General features: G+C 33.9%; 1 protein-coding gene across 16 annotated transcripts in view; it reads right to left on the bottom strand.

The window, feature by feature from the left end:
* Positions 1–13,597, bottom strand: part of LOC105225915 (cadherin-86C) — a 244,265-nt gene that overhangs the window by 98,440 nt on the left and 132,228 nt on the right. Inside the window, exon 1 of one of the 16 annotated variants that reach the window (XM_049447999.1) lies at positions 2,548–2,568. The exons of the other annotated variants lie outside the window; for them this stretch is intronic. The gene's annotated coding sequence lies outside the window, so the exon portion shown is untranslated. Of the gene's footprint in view, positions 1–2,547; positions 2,569–13,597 lie in introns of those variants that run through there. 16 annotated transcript variants of the gene reach the window in all.

Here is a 13,597-nt window from a genome sequence, read left to right on the forward strand (position 1 = left end):
TGATATTATCAGTATTTTTACTGCAATTTCTTTCAGTAACCAGTAAAAAATTATTTTTACTGCAAATTTTTGCAGTAACCAGTAAAAAAATATTTTTACTGAAAATTATTTGCAGTAACCAGTAAAAAAATATTTTTACTGCTAATTTTTTCAGTAATCAGTAAAACTGTACTGGTAATGAAAATTTAATTTCATTATCAGTAAAAAAAAAATTTTACTGCATTTTTACTGGTACTGCAAAGTGCCCATCTATGCAGAACAGTAACAAGCTAGGAAACAATTACCCAAGAAGTGCATACTAAAGCACCAAAAGGAATTGATTTATTAAAACATTAAAACATGATGATTAATCTAATAGATGAAACAATTTTACTGTATAAAAAAATAATTTTTAAAGAAACGATTCAATTTCAGTGAAATATGTACCCTAGAAGCAATAAATGAGAAATTAAAAGAAATTTAGATAGATCATCTAAATACAGAAGAGTTTGGAGAAATCACGAAATTTCGAAAACCTTTTATTTAAAGAAGGAGAAAAATTAACAAGTACTACGGAAATTCAACACGACATAAAATCTACTACAAAAGAGCAAATCAATTCTGAATTATATGCATATCCACCCCAACACGAAGAAGAAGTTAGAAAATAATTAAGGGAAATGGAGGAACAAGGAATTATAAGGAAAAGCAATTAATAGTAATTACAAAAAAATGTATAACTCAGGGCAAATATAGTACAGAATAGTAATCGAATATAGAAAGTTGAATGATAAATATTCTCTTCCTAACATTGATTCTATTTTAATAAATTGGGACCAGCCCAATATTTTACTACACTACACCTAGCAATAGGTTATTATCAAATTTCAATTAAAGAGGAAAATACTTGTATGTCTAAAACAGCATTCGTAACACCTCACGGCTTGTATGTATCTACTTTATAAACAAAACATGCGTGGTATAATGAGATGATGTACTAATATTTAGTACAACGTTACAGGAAGACATACAATTAATTAGAGATACTTTCAAGGCACTAGAATAAAAAAATTTAAAAATACCAACGGATAAATGTAATTTTCTGAAAAAAAAATCAGAATTTTTAGGACATATTCTAACAAAAAATGGCATGAAGCCTAGTCTAAATAATATCAAACTAATAGAAAAATTAGAATTACCAAGAACAGAAGAACAGATTAAGAGCTTTTTAGGTACAACAGGTGATTATAGAAGATTTGTTAAGGACTATGCAAGGGTAGCACAACCAATTACAAAATATCTAAAAAAAAGGAGTCCGATTTAATATAAAGTATCCTTCATATATACAGAAGCATTCGATAAACTTAAACACTTAATAAGTTCTCATCCAATTTTACGGTATCCAAATTTTGAAAAAATATTTACATTAACTACAGATGCATCAAATTATGCAATAGGAGCATTTGTCAAGAAGGACGCCCAATATGTTATGCATCAAGAACATTAAATAAACATTAACGAAATTAGTTAGCAACTGATACAGATTTCTTAGCAGTTATTTGGAGCGTAAACTACTTTAGACCATATTTATGCGGTAGAAAATTTAAGATTATAACAGATCATCAACCAATTAAATATTTACATTCAAACTATCACCGATGGTTGTGAAAATTATGTGAATATCAATTTAACAAATAAAGGAAAAGAAAACAGAGTAGCAGATTTTTTAGTAGAATACAGGATAATGAAGATTTGATAAAAGAAAATGAGTGTGAAAATACCGATGAAATTTAAGAACATGAACTAAATATATTTAACAAATTAGATGACGATATACGATTTTTTATGTACATCAAAGATGAGATAGTTAATAAATATAAAACTCAAATTATTTTGACGAACAACAGAAGAACTAAAACAGATGCATACATGGAAAAATAATTATTTTAATATAACAAATAGAAAAGCAGGAAGTTATTCAGAACTATCTGTGCAATATACATAGTACAAGAGAAACTAATCGAAATGTTTTCAAATGATAAACAATTAGAATTTATAAAGAGCACAATGAGATCATAGGATATAGAAACAGAAGTTAAAGCTGTTAAAAAAATACATTCGGGCATACAAGAAACATATACACAAGAGTGTTCCAAAGTAAACAGAACTTTTTGAACCTAGCGCCCCCTGGTGTGAAATTTGGTTTAATAGGTCTCTTATCATATTTTACTTCTTCATATGTTTAGCATTGGTTTATTGCTACTTGTATTAACTCTTCTAATTTCGAATGATCTATATATTATTCTAAGACAAGGCGCTTATTTCCAGAGATCTACAAAACGTACAGAGACAAATAATACATCAAATTAAAGTGTGCGATCTGAAACTTTGCACAAATTTTACAGATTTTAAATTCATTAAACCACTTTTGATATATTTGCGTTTAAAGTTCTTCAATTTTTACATTAAGCTAATATAAGCAGCGCTTCTACAGAAAAGAGCATATACATATGTAAGAGAACGAATAATTACAAATGTTTCTGTCATTTGCTTTCGTTACATACATACCCACATACGCGAAGGCGCAAGTGCGAAATCTAACAACAACAATGTTGCCTGCTCGGTAGCAAAATCATAGATAACTTGATGCGAGACTCTTTGATTCAAGAGAGAGCTGCCAAAACTCGCATTTTTTATAAAATTTGCCAATGATGCCACTGCTGAAAAATATTATATTGGCTATTTAATAAATTTTACAAAACACTAAAATAAACACTTTGAAAATGCATACATATATAAATGCTAAAATGCAAAATCATTAATTATTTTACATAAACATTTGTTTTGCCAAAATATGTTCGCACAGTTCAATGCAATTTCATTTCACACTAATTTCGTCAAGTAATTATAGCGGTTTACTTCTGGCATCCCGCCTTTTTGACAGGGTTCGCTGCCAGCTGACAATCGAGAGAGCAAGAAAAGAGATTTTAAACAAGTTATCTATGAGCAAAATGACAATAAGAGAATTACGAATATTACACAATGTTTGTTTTGGCATGTGCATTGCGTAGTTGTATGAATTGTACATACATATGGTACATACATACATATGCATGCGCTAAGGCGCTATCTACGATTTGACATGCGCTCTCTTCTATGTTGTATATTCGTACGTATATGTTTGTACGAGCTAAGGAACACTGCGCTTTGACATGCGCACTCTATTTTGTTTTATATTCACTTACAAACATATGCATACATATATGGGCGACGACGCAAGTGCAAAATCTAACAGTAATATTGTTGCGGGAGTTAAGGAACATGTGTTACTTAATCACATTTTTGTATCGAAAACATAAATTATCAACTGGTAACCTAAACAAACAATAACAATAGTCTCGCCTAGCATCATAAATGTAACAAACAAAATGAATGTGCGAAAATGTAAACTGCACCAAACTATCTCATTAGCAAGTAAGCAAATATTGTAAATGCACTATCAATACAACAGACAATGTATATGTGTACAAACCTAAACAAATAATAGAATCTGTATCTACAGAAACTATCAACTAGTAATAAGTAAACATTCTAGTTAGTATAAATAGAAGCATAACCATACACGCTTCGTCTTTTGTATTTTGAAGATTACGAAATAAAGAACGTTCTGCTGTCAAGGCAGAACTAAAATAATTTTTTTGACTAAAATAACCCAAGTGTTATTAATTGGCGCCCAACGTGGGGCACACATCAAAAAAGGATTCAGTGAATAAAATCCTTACGCGTGTGGCTCCTGATAAAAAGTAAAAGGATAACCTTTATCCTTCAAATCAACGCAAATAAAATAAATAAAAAGTGAAAATTGAATAACAAGTTAAAACCTAAAAAATGAACGGCGAAATTCAAGCACTCCATACTATAGTCACCGAACTACAGCGAAAAATAGCTTCAATGGAACTAGCTAATCCAACATTAACTCCTCAAACGGAGGAAGAGGACGACGTATGTGTATACAATAATGCACATGAGATAGACTTAAACATGTTCAAACTAATAGGAACATTCAGCGGCGATCCTAAAGAATATCGACCATGGAGAAAAATAGTGACCACTCACATGAATAACATTATGCAATTCAGAGGAACAAACTTATTTGCTCAAGCAGTGCTCATAATTTTAGGGAAAATAACCGGCAGTGCATCACAGGTCCTGGTTAACAATAACACCAGAACTAATTTTAATGCAATCATCGATCGGCTTGACATAACCTATGCCGACCAACGACCACTCTATGTCCTGGAAGATGAAATGAGAAGGTTACAACAAGGAAATTTATCACTACATGAATACTACGATCAAGTGAATCAAGCGTTAAACCTGATCCTGTCAAAGTTAGAAATGACGTATAAAAACGAAGCAGTCCTAGCATCACATAATAAAGAAGCACAATTAAAAGCCACGAGAACATACATCTCCGGCATTAGAAGTTCCTCGATCAAAAACGCATTATACTCCAGATACTGTGCATCACTCACAGAAGCTCACGATATAGCCAGAACTATGCAACATGATGTCGGCTATCAACACCTAGAATACATACCCAGGATGCGACCACATCCGCAACACAATTATACAGTAATCAACAGGAACACATTTCCTCAAAGGATCCAACAACCCAGAGTAGAACCTATGGAAACAGATTCCTCAACACGATTCCGACGACCTACACATCATAGAAACTTACAACTACCAAACAACCCACCAGTCCAACCAAGACAAGCAATCCAAACAGTTGGCAACCAATTCAAAAGGTATAGAGACGAAACAGTCACTAACGCCCACAACAAAGCACAGCGAGTGAACCAACTCAACAATGAAAGAAGCGAAATCCAGTCACTCTACAACGAACCAAACAGCAACTACACTGAAGAAGAACATTTTTTATAAGATACCACGGTCTACCAACACTCAAGAGAACCGCACCAGATGGTAAGTCCGTGCACATACTGATCGATTCAGGTGCAACCAGTAGTTACGTAAGCAAAAATTATAAATACGCAAAAAGTATACCATTAGGAAAAATAATTAATACAACTACACTTCATGGTAGTTCAAAAATAACACATAAAAGAAAAATTAATCTAGTAGGATTCGACTTAGAATTTCTAGAAATAAATGAATTAAAAGACTTTGATATACTGTTAGGAGAAGATTCATTAAGGAAAATGAAGGCAAAGATAGATCTTTTCAAGTATTCAATAACGTTTACTAAAGTGTCAAATCACTCAAAAAGTGCAAAGGTAAACTATACAGTAGGCGAGAAACAGTTCGAAAATTGCATAAAAGATTTAATGAAAAATAATTATAGAAACGAAAACTTACCGTATACAACTACAATAAAAGCTGAAATTAGAACAGAAACTAATGATCCTGTATGGGTTAGGCAATATCCATATCCATACGCGGATCAAGATTTCGTAAAAAAGGAAATAAATAAATTATTAGCAAACGGAATAATAAAAGAGAGCAAAAGCCCATACAATGCCCCGATATGGACAGTCTCTAAAAAAGGATTAGATGAGGAAGGAAAACCAAAAAAGAGAATGGTTATAGATTTCCAAAAGTTAAACAAAATTACTGTTGCAGATAGGTACCCGATACCAGATATCAATATGACTCTACAAAACTTAGGAGAAGCAAGATACTTCACGACGCTAGACTTAGAGTCAGGGTTCCACCAAATTCTAATTAGGGAAGAGGATAGGGAAAAAACAGCCTTCTCCATCAACGGAGCTAAATATGAATTTTTACGACTCCCATTCGGCTTAAAAAATGCACCATCTACATTTCAAAGATGCGTGGATGACATTCTCAGACCATACATTGGTAAATGCGCGTACGTATACATCGATGATGTCCTAATATATTCAACATCTCCCGAAGAACATATGAAGCACATCACCGAAATTGTACAAACATTACACAACGCTAATATGAAAATCTCTGAAGAAAAGTCAAAGTTTTTCCAAACACAAACCGAATTCTTAGGACACGTAATAAAAAACGGTAGAATAACAGTAGACCCTGAAAAAATAGAGGTAATAGATAGGTATAAAACCCCTGAAAGTTTAAAGGAACTACGCTCATTCTTAGGCCTAGCTTCCTATTATAGGAAATTCGTGCAAAACTTCGCACACATATGCAAACCACTGACAATATATTTGAGAGGAGAAAACGGCAACATTTCAAAGAATAAAAGTTCCAATGTAAAAATAAAACTAGATAAAAATGCACTAGATGCTATAAATACAATAAAGAAACTATTAAAAGAAAAAATCGAATTATACCAACCAAACTTCAAAAAAGGATTCGACCTAACCACAGACGCTAGCAATTACGCTATAGGAGCAGTTTTAAGCCAAGGAAAAAACCCGGTAGCATTCATATCACGAACTCTAACAAAAACAGAGCAAAATTACTCCACGAATGAAAAGGAGATGTTAGCAATAGTTTGGTCATTACAGAAACTAAGAAACTACTTGTACGGTATAGCAGATTTAACGATTTACACCGACCATCAATCATTAATTTTTTCAATATCGGAAAAAAACCCAAACACCAAATTAAAAAGATGGAAAAATCTAATAGAAGAATATGGTGCGAAATTAAAATATAAACCGGGACAAGAAAATGTCGTAGCCGATGCACTATCGCGTCAAATTAATACCACATCAGATACGTCTATGCACTCTGCAGAATCGTCTGAATTAAGACACATAACACAAGTGAAAACACCATTTAATTCCTTTAAAACACAAATTGAAATAATTCACGATAAAGAAAATAACTTAGAAGCGAACACGCCATTTCCCGAATACGAACGGTTTACGATTAAATTTCAAACAAAAGAATACTTAATAGAAACATTAAAAAAATTAATGAAACCTAAACGAACCACAGCTTTCCACGCAGACCTAAAAACATGGTACGACGTGAGGAAAGACATAAAGCTCACATTCGATACATACGCAAAAGTGTTTACTCAACACAAACTAAAAGACATAACAGACCCAACAGATAGAGAAAATATATTACAATACACACATACCAGAGCGCACAGAAACGCTAAAAATAATTATCAAGAAATTACAGAAACTTGTTATTGGCCAACACTAAGAAAAGACACAGAAAAAATAGTCAGACACTGTACAAACTGTACAAAGAACAAATATGAAAGAAAACCAATTAAACACATAATCGGAACAACGCCAACACCCAATTTAGCTGGCACATCTATACAAATGGACATATTCCAAATACGCGGCACGAGATACTTATCTAGCATTTGTCGCTACTCTAAATACACATACTTACGTAAACTCGACACGAAGCGACAATTCCACGAGATAATAGAAGAAGTCATCACACAAATATTCCCCAACTGTACCGAACTAATGACAGATAACGAAAATATATTCAGCGGCGTCGGCACAACAGCACTAATGAAAAAACTACAGATTAAACATATACTCACAGCAGTGCATCATTCAACATCAAACGCACAAGTCGAGCGGTTACATTCGACGATACTAGAAATAGCTAGGACATTAGCAGCAGATAAGGAAAGTACAGCAGATGAAGAAATATTTCAGGCAGTAAAAGAATACAACAGGACACTACATTCAGTAACCGAAGCAAGACCAGTAGATGTATTCTTTAACAGGAACCTACATCCTGATATAGCAGAAAAAATAAAAAAGAAACAAAATTACATGCTTGAATACCACAACAAGAAAAGAAAACACAGAGAATTCCAAGAAGGACAAATAATCTACGAAAAAACAGACAGAAGAGATAAATCCGGTCATCGTTATACAAAACATATAGTACAAGAAAACCGTGAGGACACAGTCTTAACAACCAAGGGGAGGATCATTCACAAAGATAACATACGAAATGTCAACACAACAAATATGGATATTGCTGGTAACAATACTACTACTACATAAACAACTACAAACATACGAAATAACTAACGTCGAAGACAAAAAATAACCCTTCCAGCTATAGATATATTAGAATACGCAGAAATACATATAGTCAGGGTAGATAACGCCTTCATTAATATATATAAATACCCAATCATATCAAAGCAATGTAATACCTACGACATATGTAACTGCTCTAAAATATCATCATGGGAAACTTATATTAGACCCATTGATAGCACAATGTAATAATAAACTCATAACAATCACTAAATGTAAAAATAATATGAGTAAATATATTTGTAAGCAAAACAAACGAGACAATTGTACTATACCAATATTAGAATACCAAGAAGCCTTTTGTAATACAATAGAAGAAAATAATATTCCCCTATTACAGATAAACCAGGGAAACATTCTCCTCGAAGGAGAACACAAAATTAATAATGAAACAATTAATGGAATTAATTTAATACAATTTATTGATACCATAAAAATTGATGGTAAAGAATATCATAACCAAAAAGAAGAAATTAACGAATATATAAAAACACACTCTAATGATAAAATTAAACTATTAGAAATCTTGAATGGAGAATCTAACTATAAATTTAGCAACATCCAAAAATTACATACATTCATAATCCCTTTTGAGGAACACCCTATTAAAACAACTTTTATAACAATAAGTATAATCGCTATTTTAATAATTTTAACATATTTATCATTTAAGTTATATTATGCAGTACTTAGATATAAAACATTGAAAACACAACGAATGACACAAAAACGTTACGAGGAAATACTACGAAAACAAGGAATGGAATACCTAACCAAGAAGAACACCACTACAACCGTATAAAAAGGCAGGAGCCTTTACTCTTTTTTAAAGGAGGGGAGAGTTAAGGAACATGTGTTACTTAATCACATTTTTGTATCGAAAACATAAATTATCAACTGGTAACCTAAACAAACAATAACAATAGTCTCGCCTAGCATCATAAATGTAACAAACAAAATGAATGTGCGAAAATGTAAACTACACCAAACTATCTCATTAGCAAGTAAGCAAATATTGTAAATGCACTATCAATACAACAGACAATGTATATGTGTACAAACCTAAACAAATAATAGAATCTGTATCTACAGAAACTATCAACTAGTAATAAGTAAACATTCTAGTTAGTATAAATAGAAGCATAACCATACACGCTTCGTCTTTTGTATTTTGAAGATTACGAAATAAAGAACGTTCTGCTGTCAAGGCAGAACTAAAATAATTTTTTTGACTAAAATAACCCAAGTGTTATTAATTCGGGCGTTATTTTTATTAGAAATGTTATTGCGTTAGGTAAGCTTTGAGTCAGTTCAGTTTTCTTCCAAAAGTCAAGGCGGCTATTACCAGCGAGTACATACATACTACATCGAATTTCAGTGCAGATTCAGATTAATTGTTAAAAATAAAATGCCAAACCAAAGGCGAATTAGACGAAAAAGGAGTTTAACAGGTCGAAGAGAAGAGGTGAATGTTATAGATAAAAAGGAATTTTTAATTGTTAATGTATGTATGTATATGAATTGACCTGTTTTATTAGAGCCGTAGTCATGCAGGATCTATGGCAAGTTATTTCAAAGCTGCCCTAAACTCCGTAGTTCTTCCGGAGTATAGTTCGCTTGGGGGTTTGACTAACATATGTTTACACTGTAAAGCAAAACATTTCGGAAGTGAAAAGGTACCTATACTTTTCATTGTTTTATATTCGTAATGTATGTATGTATATACATACTTATTGTCTTAATATTTGGTTGAAATTGTTACTAGGTAAGAAATGGCTTTACGACATGTTGTCATGGCAGAAAAGTTAAACTTCAAGAATTACGTGTACCTGAGTTTTTGAAAGCTGTGTTAGAAAATTATTTGAGCTCTTGGTGGGGACACTATTTGGAGAATATTCGGCAGCTAAATAGTTCGTTTGCTTTTGCATCATTCGAAGCGAAAATTGCGGAGTCTACAGGGCGCGGACCATATTGCTTCCGAATACATGGATCAATATATCATAGGGTAGGTCCATTGCATGCAGATCATCCTTCAGAATCCTCTTACGCCCAGCTGTTTATTCTTGACACGGATCAAGCAACTGATATAAGGGCACAACATAATTCAAACTGCGATAGGTATTTGCTGAGAAAAATCCACGAAATGCTTTCAAATATTAATCCCTTGGCAAATGAGTATAAGCATATGGCGCAGGTTGAACGCGAAGAGGAACAGAGGGCCAGAGAAGAAAATCGCAAGCTCGCCGAATTAGCATGCTACTTTTTAATAGCGCTAATCGACGTTATAATTTGCCAAACTGCTCAGAAATTGCGGCCGTTTTCACAACAGAGGATGGTGAACCCCCTGGAAATCGAAATTTGCGAATATTTTCACGGAAATCTGATATGAAGAATTTATTATTTGTCTCAACGCTACATAGGTTGTGTGATCCATTAGTATATCCGCTTTTGTTTCCTTATGGCGAGCCAGGATATGATGAAACTCTTTTGCATGAACAGGGTCATCGAACGGAATGTAGATTTAAACTAACCCAACTGCAGTTTGTTGCTTACCGTATGGCGATAAGAGAAAATAAACTTTGGCAACAGTATTTAGTTGACCAATATGTCAGAATTGAAGGAGCACGTCTGGCATTTCTGCGAACTCATCAGAAAGAGCTACGTGTTGAAACATATGCTGGTTTGCATAACTATTTAATGCGTGGTGCAAATATGGAAAGTGTTCGTCCTGGTCGTATAGTTGTACTTCCTTCAAGTTTTATTGGCTCCCCTCGAAATATGAACATGCACTACCAGGATGATATGGCTATGGTTAGAAAATATGGAAAACCGTCGCTTTTCATAACTTTTACATGCAACCCAAAATGGCCAGAAGTCATTCAGAATATTGAGAGATACCAGGGACCGGAAATGCGTCCAGAACTGATAGCCCGGGTTTTTAAGCAGAAGCTCAATGAGCTTATGAAAGATATTTCCCAGAGGAATGTGTTTGGAAAGGTGAAATACTATCTAAATGTCATTGAGTTTCAAAAACGGGGTCTACCACATGCCCACATCTTAGTAGCACTTCACGAAGAAGATGTTATTCGCGAGCCTTCTGAAATTGACCTGGTTGTTTGCGCTGAGATTCCTAATAAGGACGCAGAGCCTGAGTTGTATGAAATAGTCTCAAAATGTATGATTCATGGCCCATGTGGAGTACTTAATCCATCATCGCCCTGCATGACTGATACGGGAATTTGCTCCAAAAACTATCCGAAAACTTTTCATGCTAATACGCTTTCAAACGTTAACGGCTATCCTCAATATCGCCGCCGCAATGATGGAAATAAAATAGTTGTTCGTGCCAATAAAAATTTAATTGAAATAGACAACCGATGGATAGTCCCATACAACAAATATCTGACCAAAAAATACAGTGCCCATATTAATGTCGAAATATGTTCATCGATAAAAAGCGTTAAATACCTCCACAAATATATTTACAAAGGATATGCTTGCGCAACAGTTCAAATTATTGAACACCCAACTGATCGCGTGGATAATCATGACGAAATATCTACATTTATAGACGCTCGATATGTTAGCGCCCCTGAAGCCTGTTGGAGGCTTTTGGAATTTTCAATGCAAGAAAAGTCGCACATGGTAAAAGCTCTAGCCGTTCACTTTCCAAACTCACAAACTATTTATTTTCGTGATGATAATGCTGCGATTTCTGATACCCTTGCTCGATGCCGCGATACCACTTTAACCGCATATTTTAAATTGAATGCGATAGATCCATTTGCGAATACTTTGTTGTATTATCAAATTCCTGAGTACTATACTTGGTAAGATGCGTCCCGCTCATGGCAAAGAAGAAAAAAACCGAGTAATGCAATTGGTAGAATGTATACGGTCGATCCAAAAAATCGGGAACTCTTTGCTTTACGTTTATTGCTTACTTCGTTAAAAGGACCCAGGTCGTATTCAGATATATTAACCGTGAACAGGGAACATCTCTCTTCTTTTTGGGAATCAGCAGTAAAGAGAAAGTTGCTAGCGGATGACACAGAGTGGACCACTGCACTTGAAGAAGCATCTGTCTTTAAAATGCCTGTGCAACTGAGACGTATGTTTGCAATGATTTGCATAACCAACCTCACCAATAGAGCTCTGGAGAAAATTTAAATTGCATCTTTGTGAAGATTTTTTAAGAAATGATTCAGAAAACACCAGCGAGTTTTTAGCATTGAGAAATATTAGTCACATTTTCCAATCGCATAACACATCTTTAAAAGACTTCGGGTTACCTGCAGAGGATCTTACCACTGAAGACACAGGAAATGAGAATTATAATATAGATGATGAAGTATTATACGCGCAAACACTAAAGGAACAGCTTAATCATGAGCAAAAGATTATATTCGACCAAATAACCCATGCAATTTCCAGTAGCAACGATGTCGTAAAGGCATTCTTTGTTGATGGTCCTGGCGGCTCTGGCAAAACTTTTCTTTATAAGAGTATTATTCACCATAGAAGGTGATATCCGTGGCTTGGACAGGGATCGCCTCTATTTTGCTTCCTGGCGGAAGAACGGCACATAATATATTCAAATTTCCAATACCTTTGACTGACTCTTCTGTTTCTCTAATTAAACCAGATAGCACCCTCGGAAAAGCAATCAAATGTTCTACAGCAATAATATGGGATGAAGCTAGCATGGTTCCTGGGACTGCATTACTATGCTTAGATCGATTATTACGTGATATTCACCAAAATGAAGTACCTTTTGGTGGAAAGGTTATTTTGTTAGGTGGTGATTTCAGGCAAGTTCTTCCTGTGGTGCCCAAAAGCTCACGCGCCGCTATAGTTGGTAATTGTTTGAAACGGTGCTCACTTTGGAAATTCTTTAGGTGTCTCAAACTATCAACGAATATGCGTTCTAAAGAATCCGTATATAACAGTTTTCTCTTGCGTGTTGGGGAAGGTCGAGAGCTCTCTCCAGAGTCGAAAATCAATATACCAGAAGAGTTAATTTTGCTGAATGAAAATTTAGTGGATTGGGTATTTCAGCCTCAGTCTGGTGTCATTAGTCTAAACCATTTGAAGGATCGGGCAATTTTGTGTCCAAAAAATGATCACTGTACAATAATAAATAGCGAAATAGTAAATACAGTTAGCAAAAAAACAACTTGTACACCATTCAAAGTAAAGTAATTTTCTTATTCAATTAGATCTGGTCTTAATTAATATTGACATTTTATATTAGCAATAAAAGGGATTTTTGTCTACTTTTAAATGTGTGTATAAGATTCTGCCTTTGACCGTTTTTTTTAAAGATACTTTTGAAAATACATTAGGTGGCAACATTGCTATGCCAAGAAAAAAGTTGTACACTTGTTAGTTTGTAACAGAAAAATATCCCGTTATAAATTTGCTTCACAAAAACAATGTATTTTGTATTATAAGTAGTAAATCTATAAATTGCGGCAATTCATTCTGTTTTTGCGTTCGAATAATAGTAAAAATATGGCAGAAAAACAAATATCAAAAGATTTAAAGGAAACGATTATAAAACTGTGGAA

This window comes from Bactrocera dorsalis, chromosome 2 (genome assembly GCF_023373825.1).
Source record: "Bactrocera dorsalis isolate Fly_Bdor chromosome 2, ASM2337382v1, whole genome shotgun sequence".
Classification (NCBI taxonomy): domain Eukaryota; kingdom Metazoa; phylum Arthropoda; class Insecta; order Diptera; family Tephritidae; genus Bactrocera; species Bactrocera dorsalis.